Genomic DNA, 24,806 nt, shown 5'->3' with positions numbered 1-24,806 from the left:
TACAGTCCCAGTTATCAACATTGATCTTTGGTGCAGAGCTGTTGCAGATTTTCGGGACCTCTGGACAAGGCCACTTATCCAGAGGTAGTCCGACCAAGCAGGTAGAAAAAGGATTCTCTGGGTTGACTAGAGAAAGGCACAAGGTTTCCTGATGGGTCATCTCAGCTAGGGTCACCCACACATTCTGCTTGGGTTGCAGGACCGTCCATCCATTGACGGGAAGGATCATCAAGCACAGGACGAACACACCGGGCAGGTACCCAACGAGGGCCATCACCTGTGGAGACACAAGCATATCCTTTCCCCCAAGTTATAAGTTCATGAGGTCCAGACCATTGGCCTGAAACCAAATCCCGAACCTGCACTGGAGCATTGCGTGCTAATGACTTCATGGAAGAAAGAGAAGAAAAATGCATAAAGGAAGGTGAGTAGGAGGAGTCACCAGGAAAAGTTAAAAAATTCAGTACATATACAGTTTTATCTAACAGTGCCTGAGGGTGCTCCCGACTCATTCCCCCTTTTTGTTTTTGAAACTGTCTTTTCAAGGTACCGTGCATACGCTCTACAATAGCCTGTCCTGTTGGAGAATGTGGGGTACCGGTAACATGAGTTACACCCCATGTTGCAAAAAAGGTTTCTACCTTTTGCGAAACATATGCTGGGCCGTTATTGGTCTTAACTTCATGTGGAATGCCAAGGGTAGCAAAAGCACTCTGAAAATGACGGATTACATCACTTCCCTTTTCTCCAGAATGGGCTGTGGCAACTATAGCATGTGAAAAGGTATCTACTGACACATGCACATATTTTAAACGACCGAAGTCATCAATATGAGTGACATCAGTTTACCAGATTTCTAGAACTTTAATACCCCTCAGATTGGTCCCAAAATATATTGGAATGTAAGTTCCCTGACAGTCAGGACAAGTAGCGACAATAGAGCGTGCTGCAGTTTGAGTTATTCCGAACTGTCGTCGCAGTCCAGTGCTACTTTGATGAAAAAACTGATGTGATAAGAGAACCTGTTGGTGTATATTGGGCGTAGGGCCCAGGGTTACAGCAGATACAAGGGCATCTGCCTTGGCGTTACCTTCAGTGAAAAAACCTGGCAAGGTAGTATGGCTGCGGATATGCAGAACGAAATACGGCGTAGTTTTCTGTTGTATGGTTGTCCATAACTCTAAAAGAACTGTAAACAGCTTTCGTTGGTCAACTGAGGACAAAACAGTCTGATCTAAACGAGAAAGTAAATTAGCAACATAAGCAGAATCAGTAATAATATTTACAGGTTGTGGAAACAATTGAAAGGCTACAGTTACAACTCGCAATTCGACTACTTGAGGTGAACTTTCTTGTGTGACTACCTTATCATGCCAGCCGTGGTCATCACGCCAGACTACAGCGGCTTTACCTGTCTTTCCAGAACCATCTGTGAAAACTGTGAGTCCATCAACCGGTTCTGATTGACTTAATGTCTTCTGTCCTACGGGCACTTCACGAAAAAATTTAATCAGAGGGTGAGAAGGTAAATGATAAGAAACTTGTCCCTGAAAGTCAGACATGGCTGCCTGCAGTTCATACTTATGCACCATGCACCATTCAAAATATGTAGACTGAACAGGTACAACAATTTGACTTGGATCTCTTCCCAGCAATTCTATGCATCTTTTTCTGGCTTTCATAATTATTTCTGCAAGAAGTTCAAACAGGCCAGGAGCAGTTTTGTGAGGTTTAAAAGGTAAAAATAACCACTCCAAAATATGCAGAGGGTCAGTCCACTCAGTATTCCACTGCACAAGTGCACCAAAAGGAGTCACATGGTCTATAAAAATAAACAGCTGAACCACTTGTGTTAGGTCAATACGAGACACAAATTTAGTTTGCAGCAATGATTCTACTTTCTGGACTGCTTGAACTGCCTCAGAGTTCAGTGTTCTAGGTTCCAAAGGATTGGCAGAATGTTTGAGCAACTCTAACAAGGGTCGCAACTGAGTATTTGTAAGACCGAGATAAGGTCTAACCCAATTTAAAGATCCCATCAATTTTTGTACATCCGTTAGGGTTTGTACATCAATGTTAAGTTTGACGGGTTGTGGCATCACTCTACGAGCAGTGACTATGAGGCCCAAATACTTCCAAGGTTCCGTTCTCTGCACCTTCTCAGGTGAAATGACCAATCCAAACTGCTGTAGAGACTGTCTAGTCAATGTTTCTAATTCACTCAGTTACTCCTCCTTGCTGACTGCTAGCAATATGTCATCCATGTAATGAAAACAATAGCATTCTGGGAAATGTTTACGTACAGATGACAATGTTTGGACTACAAACCACTGGCAAATCGTGGGCGAATTTTTCATGCCCTGGGGCAACACCTTCCACTGGTATCTTTTGGATGGTTCGGTATGATTGATTGATGGAACAGTAAAGGCAAATTTCTCTTTGTCAGATGGTGCCAATGGAATAGTAAAAAAACAATCTTTTAGATCTATGACTACAATGTTCCAATCCATAGGAATCATTGATGGTGCTGGAAGGTCTGGCTGTAAGGCTCCCATTGTTGCCATTACAGCATTTACCTGCCTCAGGTCATGCAAAAGTCGCCATTTGCCAGATTTCTTTTTTATTACAAAGACAGGGGTATTCCATGGACTGTGAGAGGGTTCAATGTGGTCAGCAGCAAACTGTTCTGCCACTAACTGTTGCAGGACCTGCAATTTTTCTATTGGCAGGGGCCACTGAGGAACCTACACTGGAGAACATGTCAACCAAGTTAAAGCAAGTGTAGGTTGATGAACACCCTGCAAGACAGTGGCCCCTGTTAAAAATCCGTTGTAATTTTCACCCCCCATTGCTCCAAGCAATCTCTCCCCCAAAGAGTCAGGGGCACTGTAGTGACATAAGGCTTTACAGTGGCTCTCTGCCCTTCAGAGTTGACGATTGCCAGAGGTGACTGAGACACATGGCTTTGAGCAGTCCCTCCCAGTCCAACCACCCCCATCCCTGTGTTTACAAGTGGCCAGGACAGGAGCCAGGAATGTTGAGAGATGATGGTAACATCCGCTCCAGTATCCAATAAACCCGTAACCTTTATTGAGGATGGCGTACAGGTCTCGTTGTAGATGGTGCAAGTCATCTGCGGTCGTTGTGCAGAAACAGTTTGGTACCAGAAGATTTGAGGTGGTCTGGTCAATCCGAATCCTCCAGACTGCAGTTCTCGTTGCTCTGTTCTAGGAACACAACTCACAAAAGGCACAAACTGAGCAATGCGAGTCCCTTTTGGTATAGTCACTGGAGGATAAGAGGTAAACACCATTGCAGAAATCTGCCCTGTATAGTCAACATCAATGACACCCACACGAACATCTAACCCAGTTATGATACTGCTAGATCGTCCAATTAACAGTGCACTAAACCCTTTTCCTATTGGACCATGAGCGTCTAGTGGCACCGTGACAACATCTCTTGTTGTTAAAGTTATTGTGTCGGCTGTGGATACATCCATGCCTGCTGATCCACGGGTTTTTCCGGTGAGGCGATCGCAGAGGGATAAACCATCGGGGCTGTTCTCATGTACGGATTCGGTGGATGAAGTACTTGTGTCCCCGCGCGCCTCATCGCGCTCCTTTTCCAGTTTCCCTGCAACAACTGTCCATTGGCATGATATTTTGATCGACACACTTTAGAAAAGTGCCCTGCCTTTCCACATCGGCTACAAGTAACTTCTGCCTCTGTTGTCTTATTTTTCTGCTTGTTCCCCTTTTGCTTGACTGGGCATTCAGCCTTAAAATGTCCTTGCTTTCCACACCCATGGCATTTGGGATTAGGTCGAAGGACAACAGTCATTTTGTGAGCCACCGATCCCACCTTAGAGCATGCTGCCACCATTTCAGGGATAGATGGATTCCCGGGCATTGCCTCTATTATTCTTTGGCAATCCTCATTAGCATTATCTTTAGCTAACTCCAGGCAGAGCCTTTGTCTGAGTTCTTCATCATCTACCTGCTTTTCCAGTGAGGTGGTTATGCGTTCTACAAATTGCAGGAACGGTTCCTTAACCCCCTGTTTCACTGTGGTGTACTTAGGCTTTGGAGCTGCTAACTCCATTGTTTGTATGAGTGCTGACATTCCCATACGCTGGCATTGCTCTAGCACTGCAGGGGGCCACTGAGCTTGAACTTGAGGGTTTGAAAAAACTGGACCCATTCCCATCAATGCATCAACGTCAACCCCTCTTCTCGGGTCTCCTTGAGGCAACTGCATGTTATCTAGTGCTGCTCTCTCAGCGAGCTTTCTCCAATTTGCTAGGAATACTTGATATTGAATCGGTTGAAACAGAATTTGTGCAAGATGTGAAATATCATAGGGTGCTAATAGATCGGTATTTATCACCCTTATCAGTCTCATCACCTCTGCAGAATTTATCCCGTATTTAGAGGTACACATCTGCAAATCTTGCACCACTTTCCATGCAAATGGAGTGTGTTCATCCTGTCTTCCGGAGCCTGGTACTGCCTTGAAAACCGGGAAAGCCTCAGGACCTGTAGACGCAACTGCGTCACACGTCTCAGAAGGATAACCAATCCTGTCCAGCAGATTCCAGTCCCCTATTTCTGCTGCCCTTTGTTTTACCTGATTCCAAAATTTACCTGGATGTCTAGGCAACACAGTAACGGTTACAGGGGGCAGAGTCCACGGCTCTGTTGCTTTCCGAAGGGGCCGAGAAGCAGCTCCTTTCTTCCGAACAGTGCTAGAGGACTGGCAGGCAGCTCTCTCCGTGTTATCAGTGACAGGATGACTAACTACAGCCTCCTCATCCTCATCACTACTAGGCAATGCAGTATGAAGTGGATCATCCTGAGCACTATGAGAAGCAGAGGGCTCCGGGCATTTGTCCTGAGCTTCAAACTCTGCTAGCTGCTGCCCAGGGGTCCTATAGAGAGACGGGGCGATATCTGTTGGGGATGTCCAATGCTGAGGCATTTTTAGTTGTTCGTCAGGTGTGGGATATTTACGACTCGGCTTAGACTCATGTTTGCTGTCAACTAGTTGCTCGTTAGGCGTAGGATATTTACGACTTGACTTAGTGTCTTTTTCGCTATTAATCAAACCTCCTTCCGAGCACTGCGAAACCTGCAAATGGCCTGGATTGCTGCCAGCTGAGTCTCCCTCTGAACTTTTCAAGGACTCTGACTGTTCTTTTATAGTATCAGTTGAGCTCCCTTCCTTGGAATTTGGGGCAGTCTGTACTGTAGTTGACTTAGTTTCATTTTCTCCTGTCTACTGTTCTGCCTGTCACTCTTTCAGAGTATCAAACAGCAAACGCCAGGTAACTGCTAGATCATTCGCGTCTTTCGATCCCTTAGATATTTCATCCCATAGCTTATCACCGACCTTTTACCATGCAGATACACTAAACGCAGTACTAGATGTGGCCTCAAAACCCTGCTTCTCTGCACCACAACAACACGCGCCGCAAAGCAAAGTCAGTAACCTTGACATTCTTTCGGTTAAGGAGGGATTTCCATGTGGACAGAACCACGCTTTCCTCCTTCGTTATATGTTGTCCCATTGTTAAAATATAGTCCCCGATGGCACCCCCGTTAACTTACCTAATGAGGGTTCGAAAAAGTTCAGGTCTGGACCTTTGGCGGGAACCAGCCCCGCTCTCCAGTTACACCAGGCTCCGTTCCCCCTGTGCCTCGCCCCACAGGTCCAATCTCTCTCTAGGAGAGAAAATCTTCTGCTCTTTCTCCCTCTGGGAGAGAAGTCAAGACAACTCCGCAGTTGGAGATAAATCCGTCTTCAACGTTGCAATCACATCGGCGTCTCCAGATGTCGAGGTAGGAACGACCATGCGACATGAAAAAAGGTTCCAGCAAAGTTTATTCCAAGGAAAAAGCGGAACGCCGGGGCTGCTTTCGCAGCCCCTTAAGTACAGTTTTTGCACACACGTAATTCACACGGATAGGACAGTTCAAACTTTCACACCAGAATTCTTACATCTAATAGGTGCATTTTCTAAGCTCTACTTTCTCACAACAAGTTTGTTCTTTCTCAAAACAGCCCAGTTCTTTCCCACAACAGTCCCAAGCACCTGCTCTTATTTTTCTCTCATGTTGATGTTTTTCCCAACCACTCTCGTTCAAAACAGGTCCCTGTTCTCATGAGACAATGCTCCTGTTCTCATGAGACAGTGTTCTTTGTTCCCACGGGACAGTTTCCTCAGGATGCATCAGTATGTTGTCGGGATCAGGGCCTCCATTCTCAGTCCTGTCTTTCAGTCCATCTCAGGGGTATACTTTGATCTGGTCAACATCGATTGCTTCGTCAGTATGTGCCAAGGTGCTGGCAGACCCGCTGTCGACCCCGACACATAACTAAAGACAGGGATGAAGGAAAGACATGCATATGGCAGACAGACATGAAAATTACAGAGATCAGCAACAGCTTTTATGTCTTGAGGTAAAGGTATTCTTTGTCTTAACACCCAGCATCAAAACCCCTCATTAACCATGTCCTCAACCATTAAGAAATAAAAATATACTGTCATTTTTATTGTGAAAATGGAACCAAGAGTGTTATGGAACCTAAGATGCAAGTGAAATGCCTGGCTGTAGGTAAAACTCTATATTACCGTTTCTTATGTTAAAACCTGACAAGACTCACATATGGATGCATATATTAATATAATAGAAATTTGACACTAGTTCCATTCAGACTGCTATGACAACCTTCTCCAGATTTAACTTCTTTGCAGTAAAAAGCATCGTATTGGAAGCACTTGACCCCTGGGTCCCCTCAACAATGGACCCCGAAACTCCAACAACGCCACAGGCAGTCCACACCTTCCACTGGTGGGGCTACCAGGTAGTGCCCGCCAAGCCAATAGAAGGCACACTACGCAGGGAAGTACCACCTTCTGCACTGCAGGGTGCAAGACTGCCAGGGTAGAACACAGCTCTACCTGACCCAGGCAGAAATGATAAGTCAACTCCCACTGCTCCCTGTGCCCACCTGACGAACAGCGACCACCAGTCACCCCGTGAAGTGAAGCTGACCACCTCGAGCCCCATTGGCATGGGGCTAGGAGGCATGCATGACCGCAGAGAACACTGGGATCATGGTCCACCCATCACAACTGAGGGAGGAACCCATCTCCTTCCTCTTTGCCCAGGACCAGGGGAGAAAGCTTTTTTAGAAAAATTGAAGTTTGAGCATTCCCCTTAAAATTAAATAAAATGCTGGAAGAAAAACCAACTGTAAAAGTTTAGTATTTTATCACTAAAGATAGCATGCACCACCAAGTGACTAACCATACACCAGAAATATTTACTACAAAACAGTAGATTAGAAAGCATTTAGAAAACTTTTTACTCTGTTCAATACTGGACTAATTGGTGTAAGCTTCTGAATAAAAGCCTATTTTCACAGTTAAAGCTGCTTATCCCTACTCTAGTCACTTGAGCAGTTTAAGATGCTTGCACCATCCTCTATAAAATTAAACTATTGAAACAGACATTCATACATTTATAAAGTAGTACCGTTAGGTCAACCTTGTCATATTTATACACCTGCGCTCTATGATTTCGCCCATACTTTTTGCCTATCTGCATTATACAATTGTGGTATTTTAATGCCAAATAAAACACTGCTGTTTTGAAAAGGCACTCAACTACAGCTTCAGTTTTTATTCCTCTTATACCTCAAAGCCTCTTCAGACATAGCTGGAACATATTTGTACTCATCATTCTGCATTACAAAATCTCACATTTCATAGCATGGTAATTACATAAAGTTATAAAAAAAAAAGGATATTAAGTGCTGGGTTGACCATGGCTGGATGCCAGGTGCCCACCAAGCTGCTCTATCACTCCCCTCCTCAGCAAGACAGGGGAAGAAAATAAGATGGAAAAAATACCTTGTAGGTTGAGATAGAGGAAGTTTACTAAAGCAAAAGCAAAGTAAAGTGTAGGGGACGCAAAGTCCTTATATAACAAGGAAAAACACACTCCTTGTGTGATGATGAACAAAGAGACTTTATTTTAAAATCGGCACTGTTTTATCCTTTAACACCATGTGACTTCTCTAGCCAATAAAGTTACCTATGTCGGTGCATGCTCCCCTGGGTTCCTCTGCCCCGGCAGGTACCCTGTGCCCTGGACACGCCTCCCACAGTAAAGGAAAACCCCAAAGATTTCATTCTCTGCTACCCATCAGCAAGCGATGTCCAGTCACTTCCTGGGAAGCAAGGCTTCAGTATGTGTAGTGGTTGCTCTGGAAGGTAAATGTTGTTGCCATGTGAAAGGGGGGGTTTCTTGAACCCTTTATGTTTGATCAGTCTGTCAATGCCCCAAGGAAGATGAGACCCTTGTGTCTAACCAGTGTGTCAGCATCCTGTTATGGGGACTGCACTGTATCAGAGGGCAGTTTGACTAACCTGTTCAGGGACATGCACTGACAGTGTATCAGAGTTGAATCCTTTATTTCAATTTAGAAAATGAGACCCCTTCCTGGATGTCTCTGATCCTGGTTGGTATATTATCAGTTTTTTTCAAGTATGTTACCCTCTGTGGGTGGCTACTGGGGCCCTTGAAGGACTCATGCTAAACAGTTTACGGAAATACACACTTTATTAACAGACTGATGCCTCAGAGCTTTTTGGATTTTTTAACTTTTGTAGATTTTAGAAGTAGTTGTGTAGTGAATGTAGATTTTAATGTAGCTGTATTATATCCCTTACTCTGTAGTATAATGTTTACACATACCCAACCCTATTATCCCATTCCATTTCAATCCCTCTAAATTCCGTTAGCATGTTTAGTCTTCTTTTCAAGGTAGAATTGTAGAAAAGCCTGGTGTGCTGGTTTAAAGGTAAACCGGCAGGAGAAATGAACCCAACTCAAAAGAGATTATAAGTCAGAGTTACAATTTCATAAAAATAATACAATAAATACAATTATATAGACAAACAATTGGTTTTAACCTACAAAACCCAGATGTATAACCCAGCACCCTGGGGCACGAACAGAGTGGTGTTTGTTGACCCCCGTGCTGAGCCCCACATGGTCCCCTGAGTCCGAAACTAAAAGGAGAGGAAAAACCTGTTGGTGCGAGTGATGGTCGCAGTCTGGTAGAGAATGGTGGTCACAGTCCAGTCGAGGTTCTGGTCCTCCTCTGGATCCCACGAGTGGTACCAAAAGTCCCAAGACCCCAATATTATATACCCTCAGGTTGGGGCAGGAATGCCCAGTACCTCCCCCAAAGCGGGGAGTTCCACAATGGGTGATTGTGAGTGTGGGTGTGCAGGTTTATAGCCTGAGGGGTCAACTGTGCTCTGGGCATCTGCTGCAAATGGTCTATTGCTAACAGTTTCTGGGAAATGATATAGAGGGTATAGAATACACAGTCTGAGTTACACCCACACAGTGATGAACTGGTCCCAGTTGTTCTAAATAGGACACCTGGATCAGAAGATATCACACAGACACAGTGACCTTCAAACCCAGAACTTTGGAGGAGCTCCAAGAACTATACGTGATGTGAAGAAGATGAAGATGAGGAAGAAGGGGTCCCAAAGATCCCAAACCCAATTCCCGAAGGGGTGTGTCGGGGGGGCAGAACTGGGCAGAACTGGGGGGTGGATAGATCTGGGATTGCGTGGACCTTATTAGAAAATGATAGAACCACTGTCTAGAGGCACGTGTATTCCTCTGGGTCTGTAGGTTGATTAAAGGACGTACTCTCTTTATCTTATACATTAAATTGGTCTGGAGTCTTTTTCTCCATGCTCTTTTTAAGGCAACAGACTGATAATAGAAGACTGTGACAGGTTAAGGTTCAGAGACTGCCACTGATAGTAACTGACAGCAAAAACATATTCAAAGCAGTACACAGACAAGCTCTAATCACTAACAAAAGTTTACCCAATAGGTGTCCCTATGGGGGAGAGACAGGTTCAACATGTCGACTGATCCCAGTAGTTATGATGGAGTCTTCCCTGACTTCTCCCCATCCTTGACTCATTTTTATACTATTTCTTTACCTTTAGGTGGAGTTTGAGTGGCTCTAGTCACACATACCTTACTGATTGGTGTAAAATACTCTCACTTCTCTCTTAAAGACATAGTCAATAAAATCTAGAGCGCATGCCCAGTGAGAGGTGGGTGTACCTTGGAGGCAGATAATTTTGGGATGGAGGTGTGTGTTAGTATTACCATGAGATTGTAATGAACCAAGTACACCCGAGGAGAGCAATTTCACCACTGTTGCTGGTTCAGCAGCAAGACATCTCCTCTCTCCCTTGGTTGAGAGTTGCTGTGCAGTTTATAGGCTACAGTGTACTATTGAATTCCCCTCCCTGCAAGGATTTCAACAGAGCCTGGTCCTGGTGTCTCCACTCTGCTCCACCCTTAGCATATGCTGAAGGTTGCAGGATGTGTTGTGTGGGGAACTATGTGGAACAGATTCCATGCATGCCAACCGCATTCCATCCAGGGAGTAGCAACTGCATTTCACTCTATAATTTCTGTACCATTATAACTTCTGTTAGAATGTGATTATAACTTCCCAGTTTTCTCCAATTTTACCCCAGTCATTTTCCCACATAATCCATCCTGTGACTATAGTCACTCAAGCTTCACAATATCCAAATGAAGTTAGTGTTTCACACATTTGTATCGCATGGATGTGGCAGCCAGTGTGAGAGCAAGAAGAGAGAGGCCTGAGAAATGTCTAAGATGACCTTGTGTTGTTTTCTCTAGGCTGTGATTTACTGCCCAGAAACAAGCTGAACTATCCTGTTTGCATTCTTATCATATGTGGGTATAAAAGGGGTAACTTGAAACTCCAAGATTTCTATGTGTGATGTGTCTGTGTGATAGGTTGACCTGAGAGAGTGATGGATGTGTGACTTGCAGCTGTGCTCTGTTGTAATTTGCTTAACCACTCCCAGCTAAAAGTGAATGATATAAAAACCCTGAGTCATGGGGGAATAAACTGATTTCTGTCCATCAAGTTAGGAGTCTGTGTAATCCATTCGGTCATATATGGATTATCTAATATTAATGGGAGTAGTCGATAGGCTTCATAATAACCCAAACTTTAACATACAATATAATTATAAAAAAAAAAAGTGGAAGGGTTAATACCAATAACACAACAGGGTGAAGTGCTCTGTTGAGAATTCCTGTAGCAGTTGGTGACCATCCAAAAAGGGTGTCCCATCACCAATCTGCATCTTTATTGACTTTTTCCAAAACATGATGTATTTTCTTCATATCATGATGGATAGTAATCAGAGTCCTTTGTCCATTTTCTTGAACTTGCTTCAGCACATGCTTTAGGTCTCCATGTTGTAGTGTTTTTCTTATCAAGGTGACATTGAATCAGAGTATAACTAGATTGTAGCAATTGATAAGCTATAAAAGGAACTGAATAACTAAAATCACGTCCCATAATGTCAACAAAGTTACAAGCACATATATTAGAGTGATTACTTGTATATACAGTAAGATTATCGACAAATACAAAATCACAAGAAGTTCTTATGGAAGTGTAACCTTTACCAATACATACAAGCATAGTTTCTGGGTTTTCACTATGATGTATCTCAAAATGAGATACTCTCCAAACTGACCCTGTTGAAAAAGATAAATTATACACGGACCTGTGCCACCTTACCCAAAAGGTGCCTGCAGATGATAAGATCATTATCCTTGGTGATTTCAATGCCAGAGCAGGAAAGAACATTGAAGCCTGGAAAGGAGTATTAGGCAAGCATGGTGTTGGAAACTGCAACGATAATGGTCGCCTTCTGCTAGAATTCTGTGCAGAGCAACAGTTCACCATCACAAATACTGACTTTCAACAGAAAAAAAGTCTGAAGACAACCTGGATGCATCCCAGATCTAAGCATTGGCACCTCATCGATTATGTCTTGGTGCGACAAAGAGATGTCCGCGATGTCCACCATACTTGCGTGATGCCTAGTGCAGAATGCCAAACAGACCATCGGTTTGTGCACTGTAAACTTAACTTCAATCTTAAATTCAAACCTAAAAGGGGCAGAATCCCAAGGAGGAGACTCCAAGTTAACAATCTCCAATCAGCTGCAGTGAGAGACAGATTCCAGGCAAATCTTCAAACTAGGCTCAAAAACCATTCCACAGATTCTATAGATGCCTCTCCTGAAACACTTTGGTACCATATTAAAAACCAGTATCCTGCAGTCCTCTGAAGATTCCTTAGGGTTCTCCTTCAAGAAGAACAAGGACTGGTTTAATGAAAACAATCAAGAGATCCAGGAATTGTTGAGGAAAAAGATATCTGCTCACCAAGCACACCTTGCACTGCCATCCTGTCACGCAAGAAAAACAGCCTTACGTCTTGCATGCAGCAAGCTCCAACAGAAACTCCGTGACATCCAGAACAAGTGGTGGATCAATCTAGCTGAAAAAACTCAATTATGCGCAGATACAGGTGATCACAGAGGATTCTATGAGGCCCTGAAAACAGCATACGGGCCTACATACCAGGTCCAAAGCCCCCTACTCAGCGCAGATGGTCAAACGCTCCTGAGATATAACACTTCCATCTTGAATAGATGGTCTGAACACTTTCAGACTCTTTTCAGTACTAACCGTGTAGTTCAAAACTCAGCAATTCAAATCCATCACACAGCAACTGGTGAAGAATGAATTGGATATTGTCCCCACTCTGGGATAAACTCTTAAAACCATACAACAGGTGAAAATTGTCAAGGCAGTTGGGGTTGATGGAATTCCACCTGAACTCTGGAAACATGGGGGCCTTGCACTCCATGCTAAATTTCACGAGTTTGTGGTGCACTGTTGGGAACTAGGTGAACTACCATCAGACCTTCGAGATGCAGTCATCATCACCTTGTATAAGAAGAAAGGAGTTAAATCAGACTGCTCAAATTACTGTGGTATTGCTCTGCTCTCCATTGCTGGCAAAATCCTGGCAAGAATACTTTTGAACAGACTAATACCCACTATAGCAGAAGGAATTCTACCTGAAAACCAATGTGGTTTCAGAGCCAACAGGAGTACCACAGACATGGTATTTGTTCTCAGACAACTGCAAGAGAAGTGTAGGGAACAGAACAAAGGTCTCTATGTAACCTTTGTTGACCTCACCAAGGCTTTCGATACTGTGAACAGAAAAGGTCTATGGCAGATTTTGGAACATTTAGGATGTCCCCCCAAGTTCCTTCAAATGATCATCTTACTCCATGAGGATCAGCGGGGCCAAGTCAGATATGGCAACGCACTTTCTGAGCCCTTTCTATTTACCAATGGTTTGAAACAAGGCTGCGTTCTTGCACCAACCCTATTCACAGTCTTTTTCAGCATGATGCTCCAAAGGGCCACGGTAGACCTTGATGATGAAGATGGTATCTACATTCGATATCGTACCGATGGAAACCTATTCAACCTAAGGTGACTGAAGGCCCACACTAAGACGTTAAACCATCTTGTCCGGGAGCTGCTTTATGCTGATGATGCCCACACAGAAGCAGCTCTGCAGTGTTTAACATCCTGCTTTGCAGACGCTGTTGAGCTCTTTGAGCTGGAAGTCAGCTTAAAGAAGACAGAAGTTCTCTATCCACCGGCACCTCAGGAAGTCTTCCATCATCCCCATATCACCACTGGTGAATCAGAACTCATATCAGTCCAGCAGTTTAATTACCTAGGTAGTCTCATCTCCTCGGATGGTAAGATTGACGGAGAGATAGACAACATGTTAGCAAAGGCATATAGTGTTGTCAGAAGGCTCCGTAAGAGAGTTTGGCAAAATAAACACTTGAAGAAAAGTACCAAGATCAGTGTTTACAGAACCATAGTGCTGTCTACTCTTTTATATGGATCTGAATCATGGGTCATCTACTGCCACCACCTGGGACTCCTAGAATGCTTCCATCAACGCTGCCTCCGTACAATCCTAAACATCCACTGGTCAGATTATGTGACTAATACATCTGTTCTAGAACAAGCAGCAGTCACAAGTATTGAGACCATGTTGCTGAGAACACAGCTGCACTGGGCAGGGCACGTCTCCAGGATGGAGGATCACCGCCTCCCTAAGATCCTGCTTAATGGTGAACTTGCCACTGGCTGCGGCAAGAGAGGAGCCCCGAAGAGAAGATACAAGGACTTCCTGAAACAACATCTCAGTCTTGACCATATTGATCAACATAACTGGTCTACTCTGACCTGCAATCGGGAGGTCTGGAGACACACTATCTTTAACGCTGCTGATACTTTTGAGAAAGTGTAACAGGGTGAATTTATGTTGATACTTTTGGTCTGTGTTTGGTCCTAGTCACCTGTAGTAGTTTATATTCTCCCTGCCAAGTTCACTCATAAAACAGTGAATTCATCCTTGGAGAGAGAACTTCTGTATAAACTATTTTAATTGGTGTTCTACTATTGGTTCATTGTCTACCAAGGGCATTTGAAGGAGAAATCAAAGAGGAGAGGAGGAAGGCTCGACCCCCGACTCAATTAAGAAAGACCCCCAAAGCATACCGCGGGTGTGTTAGGGGATTTCCGAAGTTCTCGCACATGCGCAGAAGAGATGCACTTACATAATCTCGAGGTGGGACTGAGGGCCTCTGGTTGGGTGGTGCTGGCCACACCTGAGAGGTTGTGGCCACTCAGTTAATTGTATAAAAGGAGATAGTGCTTTCTTGGAAGGAGAGTTAGCTTTACTTCAAGAACAATGTTGCCTTTTGGCGAGGACGCCTGTCAGTTTGTGAACTTACTGACTCTCCAAGGATGCAACTTCTGCTATTGGTAATTCTAGGCAAATAACTTTATGGGCAACAACTGGGTAACTGGGGAGGTCATGCTGGGGGCTTATTTCTCTCCTCCTTCCTCCCTTTTGGGTTTGTTTGTTTTGTTGGCCACCTCTTGGCAATAAATATCAGTTTTGTTGAGCTTGCAACAGTGTCATGGTTTTAGATTCAATATGTTCCGAACTCTCCCTAATACAGAAAGCATGCAGGATCACTCTTGAGGAGAAAAGACAACGCAGAAAGAATCGTACCTTGCAGAATATACCACCTAAGGAGTCTTTCTACTGTGCCTTTTGCAACCGGACGTGTCTATGTCATATTGGCCTTTTTAGCCACCAGCGCGCTTGCAACAAACGTGGGTAGAGTCCTTCCCAAATCTTTGTTCAACGAAGTCTAGCCATGACTGTGACATCTCAAAATGAGAAACATTTTGTTCCGCGTCAAGGCAAATGTCTTGAGATAATGAATCCTTGTTGCTCTGACACAATGCATGGATCAACATCGATACTTTGCCATTTATTTCTATTCTTTCGAGTCCATCCTCTGTGCTCCAGAGGATGAAGCGCAAGTCCTATGACTTGAACACAAATCCTATGAGGAGAGGCTGAGGGAACTGGGGTTGTTTAGCCTGGAAAAGAGGAGGCTCAGGGGAGACCTCATCACTCTCTACAACTACCTGAAAGGAGGCTGTAGCCAGGTGGGGGTTGGTCTCTTCTCCCAGGCAACTATCAGTAAGACAAGAGGGTATGGTCTTAAGTTCTGCCAGGGGAGGTTTAGGTTAGGAAGAAATTCTTTATAGAGAGGATAATCAGGCATTGGAATGGGTTACCCAGGGTGGTGGTGGATTCTCTGTCCCTGGAGGATTTTAAGATGAGACTGGATGTGGCACTTAGTGCCATGGTCTAGTAACCACAGTGGTGTTGGATCAAGGGTTGGACTTGATGATCTTGGAGGTCCCTTCCAACCCAGATGATTCTATGATTCTATGATTCTATGGAGGTGTGATAGACTGAAATGTTGGTAATGCTTAAAACATCGTCAAAATCATAGAAAGACTTTTTGTCAAACTGCTGCAACCACCGAATTCCGCCCCCAATGCCTCCTGCCTCCTGACTGGAATTTGGGCTGTGACTGGGAACTTGAGATAAGTATTGTCTAATCACCTCAGGTCTGAGAAGAAGTAAACAAGGCTCAAGGTGTGGTGGAGGAGAAAAGTTTTGGATGTGTGATGGTGAAATCTCTCCACACCAGAGTAAACCCCCCCACCCTGCAAGGAAGACCATGTACACATGGGACATTCATGTGAGAGGCAACTGAGAAGGGTCATTTCATAGTTTTACTTTTTCTAAAAAAACTGAGTTGGGAATTTTTTTCTTTCCCCTGCATCACTGTAAAAGAAAGATGTTAAACGAGGGGGGGGGGGGTGGTTTACCTTGGGTGATTGACACACACAAAAGAACTGGTTGCAACCTGCATTGCAGGTTGATTGGCCGTCAGAAGACTGGGGGGGGGTGTAAGTTTTTTTCCTCTCCTCGGGAAACTCGAGGGCACTCCACTTTTGCCCTGACTCAGGGAAGGTATGTGTGTGAATGGATTTGGTGGTTTGTTTTGTTTTCGGTGGCGTCATCTGGCTACTTCTGGCCCCGGTTCGCCTCCGTTCTCCTGCACCTTGTTCTGCCCCCAGCCCGGACTTGTTCAGATTTCATCGGAGAGGCTTGACCCTTCTGCAAAGGAACCTCTGGGGGAGTCCCGGCAGGAGTCAGCCGCCAACAGCATGAGTCTGTGGGAAGAACCCCTTTTTCCCCTTTTCCCCTTCTCCTTCTTGGTGGGGGGGGAGATCTCCATTTTCAGCTTCTCCCTCGCGCTGGGGCCCCCATGCGACGACCGCCAGAGCCCAACAGTGCCCCCTGTCGACCACCACAAGAGCAACTGCAGGCTCTTCAGTGATCCAAGAGTGCCCCCTCCTGATCGTGGTTAGAATTGCGCCAAAAGGCAGAAAGTACTGAACTGTTTTGTTTTGGAGGGGACTTTGTGTACAGGATTAGTGTTTAGTTGTTTTTGTGTTCTTTTGTTGTTCTGCCAATACACATATATCCTTGAATAAAGGACTGTTATCTTTTCTTTCTCCATACTTCCTCAATTAGAGCATCTTAATTTCGGATTTACAATTACTTAGAGGGAGGAGCTTGGTCTTCCTCATAACTCATCCTCCTTAGCAAAACATTTCAGTCTCATTAAACTGAGGCAGGTCATAAACCATCAAAGGCCCCCCCCAACTCATTCCTGAGACCTTCTACCACCAAAGGACTGCATGTGATCCAAGAGAGATCTGAAAAGTTTCCCCCCCACCCCCTAGGGAGGTGCCTGGCATCTCCTGAACTTATATTAATTCACTGGACTCCATGTTTTGTGGGAGACCCTCACCACCAAGAAGACCAGAAGAACCGGACCAATGGGATGCTGCCAGGTTCTATGGAGTGGTGATACATTTTCTATTTTAATCTCTCTCTGTCACTTTCTTTCTTCTCCCCTCCCTTCTTTTTCCTTTTCCTTTCTATCTCTCTGTCTCACATTTACTATTAAATAAAACCCATACTATTGACTTTGGCATCTGGTCTTGTTTGCACCTTAGTTCAGGTAGAGGCATTTCTAATAATTTTATTAACGGGATCATAACAGGAGGATAGTTCCATTATAGTTTAATTCTAAAGCAATAATTGGGTATATGTCATATACTGAAGCATGGTGTATCATTAACACAAAAACTGTGGCTATGTTGCTGATGGGATCATAGGAAAAACTGACTAAATACCACCAGGATTGGAATTTATTTTCAAATTCAGTTGTATTATCCCAAATTACCTTTTGAATTTCAATGGGTAAGGTACCTTCTTCACCTTCCCTTATGATTGCAGGTGTCATCAAGTGCATCCACAGTTAAGTTTGGATACAACTAAGAACCAAACAAACATTGGTTTGGACTACATAGAGTGCATCTATGATCAATTGGTGGTCTTTTCCATTAATTCCCTCCCACTGAGCTAATATATCCAATAAAAACCATTGATTAGTTCCCAGAGCCAAAAGGGAAGATGGGTGTTTCAGTTTGTTCAGATCACTAGTTATCATGACCTGTTTGTTCATTAATACCTCAGAGTCAATGTAATTTAGAACTCCCAGTTCTGTTCCCAAGATGTCAAATCTCTTTTTCCTCGCCTTTGGGGAAAGAGGGTTCATTTATGCAATCATACTGTCCATCCTGCATAAGAGGTTTTCAGGAATGGTGAACAAGCTGGTTGGATTGTAGAAACATTCTTTTGCATCAATAATTTAACTCATTGGAGAGATCATGACAGGTTAAACAACATTTGTTGTTGACCTGTATTTTTTATCACATATGGTCCAGTTTCAGAAATTTGTGGAGACAACAACTTTTGGCCATTTGAAGTAGATGTTTGAGTAAATGGAGTTGTTGTTGGGGCAGATGTGGTTAGGTTGAATTTGGTAATATCTATTTTAAAATTAAATATGTGTGACAAGTCCCACATTACAGTGGACTCAAAGGCACACCACGAAATCAGGTTTGACCAGGGTAAAATTGTACCATCAATCCCACCTTTCAGTGGCACCACAATTTGGAATATTTTCCTCTTTGTTCTGTAGTACTATTAGATGTGGGGGGAGATGGCAGGCCCATGGAACCTCCGGGTCCCCTGGAAGTAGAAGAGTTAGAAGCATTAAAGGGAGTAAGGTCATTCCCGTGAGAGAAGTAAGAGATAACTGCACATTCCCATGGAGACAGCCCTGAGAGTTGGACAGTGTAAGGTCTAGCTGTATAACAAACTGCAGGTGTTGCATTCCTGGGTGTTTTGCAGGAAAATGTTTATAGTGTGTGTGTATGGGAAAGTGGAACTTGGGACCTAATAAAAGACTGCCTGCTGCGCTGAGCAGGCAGACATCCCTTTGTCTCATCATCCTCGTGTGTGTCGTCTGTCCTTCTTCCCCCTTTCAAGCCGAGACCTTTCAACGGATACCCAGAGACAGTTGGTGCCCCGGTGGACCACGCGAACAGAAAAAAAGACTGTCGAGTATTGCCTGGGTCATAGGGGTATCACGGCCGGAGACAGGTGAGCTGCAGGGAACAGTGCAGCGGGGTCTCGGTGCTCAGGAGTTGTATAGCAGCGGGGTGCGCTGCAGGACCCGGGTCTGATTTTCTCTACACCTGCACACGAGTGTTTCTGCCACACTTGGAAGGCACAAGTTGCCTGGGAAGCCTGGGTGCATTTGGCACTTGGTCAGGTGCAGGTGGGCTCCTGAGAATTTTTCTAAGTCACCATGGGGCAGACCATGTGTGCAAACGAAAGGCGTGTGTTTATCACCTGGAAAGTTTTGTTACGGCGTTTTGGTGTTAGACCGACGAAGCTACGTTATGTCCCTTGTTACTTTCATGTTTTCGGACTGAGAGAAAAGCTACTTTACCTGGGAGGACATTAGAGTTTTAAAGGAGAGGGACCGGGCGGAGTCGAAGGGAACCAAAGCGGGACCGGAGGTTGCGGAGCGGGGTCGGGGGCAACCAAGCGGCCCCGCCGAAATGGACGCACTGCTGGACACTGGGCAGCACTTGTCCAAGATGATCAAGGACAGCTACGGCATGGATGTGCTGCTGATGGCCCGGGAGACGATCTTGTGACCATAGTGACTGAATTTCATCTTAAGGAGCTTTCTACATCTCCTCCGGACGGTGCAGTGCCTGTGTACCCGGTGCCGGGTGCCTGCGTACCCGGCACCGGGTGCCTGCGGGGTGGTGCCGTGTCCGGCTTCGGCGCCGCCGGGTTCATCTGTACCCGTGCGGGCAGCGGTACCCGTGCTGCAGCCCCGGCGGCAGGCCACCGCGACCCTGGATGCCAGCAGACTGGTCGCAGTTGCGGGCCCCGGCCCCGACCCCGGCCCCGGCTCGGAGCGGTGCGACCGTGGGCCTCGGCGCAGTGGACGGCGGGGGGGTCTATTTTCCCCCGCGTTGCCGACAGCCATGGTCCCGAGCGGTGTTACAGAGGGGTAGTGGGCTGGCAACGGCGGTCGCGGTGTCAGGCGGTGCAGTGGGGGGGCTGTCTGTGTTCTCCCCTGTTCTACAACCTTCCCCCCCCCGGAACGTGTCCATCTGCAACTGCTCCTTCCCTCCTATGTATCGTTCTTTCTCAGCAGACCATGTAGATAACTTGCGATATAAGGAGAGCAAAGGCAATTTGACTTCTCTTCCTGATTTTTCTCCGAAAGACCCCAACCTCTATTCCCCCCTCCTCCCCCTCCCTCCCTCCCTCTCCCCCGTCCTCCGACAAGTGCTAGTGAAAGCTCCCTTGATGAAGCAATACTTGCTTCCAGGGGGGCCGAGTGCTCAAGAGAAACAGGAGACGCAGGGGGGGCAGCGGGCGGGAAGAGGTGAAGAAGGGAGGACAAAATGTGGCAGTGGTTCTGTTGCCGTTATGACAAATAGAGTGTCCTTGCTCTACGAAAAAGGTTGAAAATTTTCAAGGTAATATCCTGTCCATTCTCGTCGTATTTGTCTTTTGCATGGAGAGTTGTACAAGATTTACAAGTTAATATTAGCAAATATGCCTTAAAATTCCCTTTAAGTTACGAGACTGATGAGAACTATACAGCTAATAACAACTTACGATGTGTGTGTGAATGATGGATGACTGAGGTGACCACCTATGTATGACTGGAAAAAGATTGTGTGAAAGAGAAAAGCTACATGAATGTGTAACTGTGTAAACTTAAAAATACTTTCTGCCGGTGTCAAGATTTTAGAGATGTGTAACATGATTCTGTTGAACCATAGTGAATCCTTATTCTGGATGGTATATGAATTCTTCAAATTCCCACCATGAGTAATTCCACTCTTATGAAAACTGGTGAGGTTTTAGTTATTTCAAGACTAGTCCTGTCTGGCTAGCTATTTGATCAGGACTGAAGTTACATAAGAAGTTCTTACACATATTTGGTGTTCTATTTCAGCCTTGTTTCAGAGGTTTATAGTGGTTAAATCTCAGGTAGAGCCTTTCCTCTGGTACTGTTCTTTTTTCATGTGTCATGCTGCCCATGGGCTGTAGTTGTGTGGGCTGTGCAGGAGGCAGAGTCGTTTGAGCTTTTCTGTGTTTTCCAGGGTTTAAATCAAGGGTTGTGGATGTTGCTGCCCTGCTTGATCGGTCTGTTGCGGGGGGGCCCTGCAGATTGTCAGGGCTATCCTGCGTCCTTTCTCAGAAGTGTCAACAGCGTTACGGATAGTGTGTCTCTAGGTCTTCTGATTGGAGACCAGAGTACACCAGTTATGTTGATCAGGGTGACCAGGGCTGTGATGTCGTTTCAGGGAGTCCTTGTGTCTTCTTTTTGGGGTTCCTTTCATGCGGCAGCTGGTGGCAATATTCTTCGTAAAACGGCTAGTCCTTCATCCTTGGGACGTGCCCTGCCTATGGCAACTGTGTTTTCAGAAAAGTGTTCTCAATGCTTGTGACTGCTGCTTCTTCTGTACCAGACGTATTGATCACATAATCTGACTGGTGGATGTTTAACATTGTACGAAGGTAGCGTGGGTTAAGTGCCTTGTTGATCAGTCATTCTAGTAGCACAATTGCGGGATCTTGGGATTTTTTGTTCATGTTGCAGTCATTGATGCTAACTATACAAGGCAGATTTGTGCTATGGTCTCCACACCTTATCCTTCAGTGACAATTCCTAAAGGGACACGAATAACTCAATTTGTATCTTTTCTGAGTTGTGCTCCCCAAGCAGAGCCTCGTGAGCATTGGGATGGAGGATTTGGTTCTACTGATGCACCACAAGTCTTTTGGTCAGTGCCGATCTCTGCACAACGTCCACAGCTGACCTGCACTCTCTATGACACTTGAAGCTTGTTGTCAGTTGTCCAGGCAAACGAACTTCTGCATTCGGGACCTGACGTAACTATCATTGCACGGACATCCTGGTCGGTCTCCTGGTCTGTGGTCACACCAGGGGTTTGGGTTGTGAGACTAGGAGGTACTGTTCAGAATTTTCTTTTAGAATATATAGATCCTGTGTGATTTCAGTAGTGGTTCATACCTACAGAACAGCTATTGACTCTACAACAGCTTGTTAAAGAGCGACTTGATGTTGATCACATTGAACCATCTCAGAATCCTTTAATCACCCCTGTCTTTGTGATAAAAAAAAAATAAAAAATAAAAAAAAATCTGTGAAATGAAGACTGTTGCATGGTCTCAGACGGGTGGTGTGGTCATGGTTACCATGTCAGCATTGGTTTATTGACCCCTTCTATGCTTCCTGCTGAATAACCCATTGTTATTATTAATTTGACAGGTTGTTTTTTCACAATCCAGTTAGACCCCAGTTATAGAGAAGAAAAAATTGCATTTTCAGTTCCATCTATTAAGCGTGCAGAACCTTACAGGTGTTATACATAGAAAACCCTCTCCCAGGAAATTAAAATATTCCTATAATTTGTCAGTGGTTTATGATTCCAACATTATCTCCTGTAATTTTCTGACTGTCTTTTGTTGTCGTTATATAGCTAATATTTTTGCTGGTTGTGGCCACTGAGGATCAGTTGGGTGTGTTGGAAACTGAAACCAGAAAGAGTCTACAATCCTTTGGCCTAGTAGTTGCTCCTGAGAAGGTGCAGTGAGAGGAATCCTGGAAGTATTTAGGGTTCAAAATTACACGGAAAACAGTCATTCCTCAGCCAGTTCAATTGGATATTGATGTCAAATCTCTTACTGATGTACAAAAACTATTAGGGTCTTTGAATTGGATTAGGTCCTATTTGGAATTGGCAAACACCCAGCTGGCACCTCTATTTGACCTGCTCAAACATTCTGACGATCCTCAGGAATCAAGGGAACTGACTAAAAGAGCAGTTCAAACCATCCAGCGAGTAGAGTAGGCTTTACATTCTAAATTTTTTTTGTGTGAATTGATCATTGTTAAATTGTCTAATCTTTTATTTTTGCAGATCACAGTGTTTTTTTTGGGGCATTGGTACGGTGGTTTGACCATTGGTCTGATCTACTGCACATCATAGAGTGGTTATTTTTTTTGCCTTATTGGGCTCAAAAAACTGCTCCTGGATTGTTTGAACTCATAACTCAAATCATTATTGAGGTTAGAAAAAGGTGTGTAGAGTGTTCTGGCAGAAATCCAGCACGCATTGTTGTACCTGTACAATTTCGTTACTTTGAGTGGTGCCTTGGAAACAAATGTGAATTGCAAGCTGCTTTAGTTGGGTTCCACAGCCAAATTTCTTATCATTTCCCTTCACATTCCCTTCTTAAGATTTTTTTTTAGGGAAATTCCAATTGGACAAAAACACTAAGCAGCGCAGAGCCCCTTGATGGCCTTACAGTCTTTGCAGACGGTTCGAGGAAGACAAGTGAAGGTGCAGTAGTGTGGAAAGCAGAATGTGGATGACAACATCAACTTGTTCATCAAGAGGGTTCTCCTCAAATTGTGGAACATCGAGCTGTAACTCTTGCTTTTCAGTTATTTCCTAATCGGTCTTTAAATGTTATTACTGATTCTGTATATGTTGTTAATTTATTACAGCAACTCTATCAGGCGGTGTTGTATTGTCCATCTCCATGTCTTATTTTTTCAAGTTTTGTTTGAGTTCTAGAGAACTCTTTTGCAGAGGTCTGTTCCTTATTTTGTGCTACATGTTTGTAGTCATACCTCTTTGCCAGGTTTCTTCACAGAGGGTAATGCCCGGGCAGATGTTTTTGTTTTTTCTGTCGCTTTGAGACTTGTTCCTAACATTCACCAGCAAGCTGTCTTGTTTCATTAGTTTTTTGTTATTATCAAAGTGTAGAAGTTTTCAGACGTCGATTTAGCTTGACTCATTCTATTGCTTGCTTAATTGTTGCCTCCTGTCCAGACTGTCATGACGTCTATACTCTTGTCCAGATTGTCATAATGCCTATACTCCTGTCTATTTTGGTACTAACCCTCGAGGTCTTAAGGCCTTACAGATGTGGCAATTGGATGACACTCATGTCAATGTATTTGGTAATTTAAAGCATGTCCATGTGTCCACTGACATGTTTTCCCATGTAGTAGTTATTAATGCACATACTAGACAAAAAAACCATGATGTCATTAAACACTTCGGTTATGCTTTTGCTACATCTGGAACACCCGCTCAAGTGTGGATGAACAATAAACTGTCTTATGTATGTAAATCTGTCCAAATTTTCTTTGCTTTGTAGAGGGTCACTCATGTTACGACTATTTCACATTCTTCTACAGGACACGTTATGGTGGAGAGAGTGCATGGTGCCCTGAAACACTTGCTTAAAGAATAGAAAGGGGGAATGAGGGGATAACCCCCTCAGTCTCTAGGCTAGACAAAGCTCTGTATGTCTCAAACCTTTTGACCTTCTCTGGTGACTGTCCTTATTCACCTTCTTTTCGGCATTTCTCCTCTCTTTTGTCAACTCAACCACTGTCTGGCAAAGCTCCTGTGCAGATACGGGATCTTATCTCTGGTCAGTGGTCTGGTCCACATGAGTTGATAACTTGGGGAAGGGGATGTGCTTGTGTCTGAACAGATGATGACCCTCGCTGGGTACCTGCGCGGTATGTGTGTCCTGCTGTTAGTCCTGGAAGTCGTCAGTGCAGTTCCTGACCTGTCAAAGTTCACTCCATGGCATAGTCGGAACGTCTGGGTGACTCTAATGAAGGAACTGAACTACATGACCTTTTGTGCATCGATGGTGTATCCGGAGTAGCCATTTCACACCTGTCTTGTTGGTATCCCCCTGAATGACACGGAAGCATCTGTCCTGGTGCAAGATGTCGTCCAGCAGTGTGGCTTCTTGAAACAGGACTGTAATAACATACACAAATGTCTAGAACATATTGCTAGTTGGACTGATGTGTTACCTGTTAGTGCTCCATTTCAAGAATTAGATATTTTAGGGTCACTATTTGCAGAGGG

The 24,806-nt window shown here is 44.5% G+C and overlaps 1 long non-coding RNA gene across 1 annotated transcript; it reads left to right on the top strand.

Moving 5' to 3' along the window:
* On the top strand, positions 1-20,349 carry LOC113959727. The gene is made up of 3 exons (XR_003531910.1): positions 1-10; positions 8,222-8,225; positions 20,264-20,349. It is a non-coding gene; the product is annotated as an uncharacterized LOC113959727 (long non-coding RNA).
* Positions 20,350-24,806: the final 4,457 nt, after the last annotated feature.

The sequence above is a fragment of the Corapipo altera genome, unplaced genomic scaffold (genome assembly GCF_003945725.1).
Source record: "Corapipo altera isolate COAL_440 unplaced genomic scaffold, ASM394572v1 60886, whole genome shotgun sequence".
Taxonomy (NCBI): Eukaryota; Metazoa; Chordata; class Aves; order Passeriformes; family Pipridae; genus Corapipo; species Corapipo altera.
This window is presented reverse-complemented; position numbering and strand designations above follow the sequence as displayed.